Source organism: Brassica oleracea, chromosome C9 (assembly GCF_000695525.1).
Source record: "Brassica oleracea var. oleracea cultivar TO1000 chromosome C9, BOL, whole genome shotgun sequence".
Classification (NCBI taxonomy): domain Eukaryota; kingdom Viridiplantae; phylum Streptophyta; class Magnoliopsida; order Brassicales; family Brassicaceae; genus Brassica; species Brassica oleracea.
This window is the reverse complement of record NC_027756.1, coordinates 5,453,955-5,457,184: the sequence shown is the minus strand read 5'-3', so window position 1 is coordinate 5,457,184 and position 3,230 is coordinate 5,453,955. Positions and strand designations below refer to the sequence as shown.

At 39.9% G+C, this 3,230-nt stretch overlaps 1 pseudogene; it reads left to right on the top strand.

The window, feature by feature from the left end:
* The first annotated feature begins 311 nt into the window (after positions 1–311).
* LOC106314187 lies at positions 312–3,230 on the top strand (annotated as a pseudogene).

The following is a 3,230-nucleotide window of genomic DNA, read 5'->3' as shown; positions in this document are numbered from 1 at the left end:
CACGACAGAAACTGTAAATTTTACGATGTCGTCGTAAATTATGGAGTGGAATCAGTTTTATTTTATATAAGAAATTCAGAAGTGACTTGTCGCAGTATCACTACCCCACTCGAGTCAACAGAAATTCAGAAGTGCTTTGTCCCTCAAAACGGCGTCGCTTTCATAGAAAAGCGTTTTTGTAATTTTCCAAAATAGGGCAGTATCTCATCCAATCAGAACCGACGAAGATAGAGGGTATTTTGGGTAATTCGGCTCGATCTCTCGTTTATAAACGAGGACATGAACCGCTCGTAATAATATCTCCTTTCTCTCTCTTCTGCCTCGATAATATGTTTTCAGTCTGTCTTTTTCTTCTTCCCTAAATAAGTAAATATTATTGAGACGAGGAGATTTTTTTAGTTTCCTAAGTTTTTTTGTTTTTTTGCTTAAGGAATCTGTCTCCCTATCTTATAGATCCATCAGGTTCTTATTTGGCTCCTTTTAGTTATTTTTTGTTTCTTTTTCTTACTGATCTATGGAGTAATAAATGATGCATCAGAATGAATGGCTTATAAACACTTTCTTGCCGGTTTATTTTCAGCTAGTTTCTGTTATTGTCTCTTGCTCCTTTTAGGGTTTGTTTTAAAATTAGGGTTTTGATTTTTTGATGTTTCACCTTCAAGAGTATGATATGAATTATTTATCTTAGTCTCTTTTTCTTTTACTTTGATGTGGGTTTAATTAGTTTTTTCCCCAAAAAAAATTTAAACTAATTTTTTTTGTTAAGTGTCCATATGTTTAAACTTTAAACAAGTTTTGGTTGGGAGAGGAGAGGTTATTCCGAAAAACATTTCTCTTGGACAGTGGTTTGCATGGAAAGTTATAAACTAGTTAAAACATAAGAATCTTCCATGGTGTTTTCTTTTAGATTTTGTTTTTATTTGCGAGAAAACAATGATTCCCTTGATTAGATCTTGTTTGGGAAATCCACATTGTTGTAATCACTTAATCAAACAAAACAAGCTGAATTTCCAAGTTATGATGATACAAGTGTGTTGAACAAAAAGATGATACAAGTGTTATCAAGTATAAATGATCTCTCAAACAATTCAGAATTTTTTAGTTGTTCAAGTAAAAAAAAAGTACAATCAGATTTTTGTTTTTTCGAGGCCACAAAAAATGTTTTTACAAACTAACCATAAGTCATTTTGGTTGGTACTTTTGTCCTTCTCAACCACAGTTTTTAGTACCCAATTATTGGTCTGTACTTTGAATCTCTTAACTCCATTAAAACTGCAATCTGTATTTCACTATTACCTCCAATGCAGTTTTTATTATTATAAGTCTTATGTCATTGCTTTTCTACTACTGACATAGAGTTTGTAACTGCTGCAGAAAGGTTCTTGCTCTTGCTCATTCTTGAAGATGGACATGGTAGACACAAGTGGATTTGTCAGTGGTGGGAGATGTTTATATCTCAAGTTGCTTTTATGTTTATAGTTTTACAAATTGTTCTAAGTATTCTTGTTTTTTTGGCCATTTTATTTCCTCTTCTGTCTTTCTTCATATGGATCTGAACTGTATTGCAAACCTAGACAATCTCAAAGATACTGCTCTCACCTTGAAATGCCCTGGAAGCAGCTCAGGGAGATTAATGGGGAGCTCTCACCACCACCATAACCTTTGTTCTGATGTAACTACTTGTCCTGATGGTGGTTGCCGGTTGGTTCTCGGTTTAGGTCCACCACCTCCCTCGTACTATTACAATGTCAGTGTTAATAACAATAACAACAAAGTCTCAGCTTCTTCTGGGACTGTTCATGAACTCTCATCAGAGGATAACTCAATCTTGAAACTAGGTCCTCCTTCTGTGACCATGGACAGTTTCAGCGGGCTTGATTGTTCCTCACTGACATATACACACACTAATGCTTATAATTCACAGCTGAGCCATGATGAGTCAGAGTTCTCTCTAGGTACTTCTTTCTCTTACAAGACAGCATCTGCCACATCTTCTCATAACAGGACGACCAATCCAAAGAAGTGCAGATTCATAGGATGTGCCAAGGGAGCTAGAGGAGCATCAGGGCTCTGCATTGGCCATGGAGGTGGGCAGAGATGTAAAAAGCCAGGCTGCAACAAAGGTGCTGAGAGCACAACCACTTTCTGCAAAGCACACGGTGGAGGAAAGAGATGCCAACACTTGGGATGCACAAAAAGCGCTGAAGGGAAAACAGACTTCTGCATATCTCATGGAGGTGGAAGAAGGTGTGGGTTCCCTGAAGGATGTGGTAAGGCTGCACGTGACAAATCAGGACTCTGCATCAAGCACGGTGGTGGCAAAAGGTGTAGGGTTGAAGGATGTAAGCGAAGTGCTGAGGGACAAGCTGGTCTTTGTATATCACATGGTGGTGGTAGGCGTTGTCAGTCTTTAGACTGTACTAAAGGTGCTCAAGGGAGTACCAACTACTGCAAAGGTCATGGCGGTGGGAAACGTTGTATCTTTGGTGGATGTACTAAAGGAGCTGAAGGTAGTACTCCTCTGTGTAAAGCACACGGTGGAGGGAAACGATGTATGTTTGATGGAGGTGGGATATGTTCTAAAAGCGTGCATGGTGCGACGAGTTTCTGTGTAGCTCATGGTGGTGGGAAGAGATGTGTGGCGGTGGGGTGTACTAAGAGCGCTCGTGGAAAGACTGATTGTTGTGTGAAGCATGGTGGTGGGAAACGGTGCAAGTGCTTAGGGTGTGAGAAGAGTGTACAAGGTAGTACTGAGTTGTGTAAGGCTCATGGTGGAGGTAAGATGCTCCTGGGGTGGAGGTCTGGTATGTGAGAAGTTTGCTAGAGGGAAGAGTGGTTTATGCGCTGCGCATAATAGTATGTCTAAGGACAAAGCTGGAAGCAAAATTGGTTTGATTGGACCAGGACTTTTTAGTGGTCTTGTCTCTACCACCACTGATTATTCTCTGTCTGAAGTCAGTGCGGTCTCTGATTGCACTGACTCGATTGACCGCTATCCGCAGCAGCATCTTGAGAAAAAGACAGAAGGTGATGATACCAATGCAGGTTCTTGTGCCTCCATCTATGAAATCTTTAAGCTTCTCAAACACTGAGAGACCTGAAACAGACAATAAGAGTAGCAATAGCAATGGGAGGAACATGTTTGACTTATGATTCATGAGGAGAGAGTTCATGGTGGTGGGCTTATGTCTCTACTTAATGGCAGCCTGAAGCAGACACTAAAAAGGTAG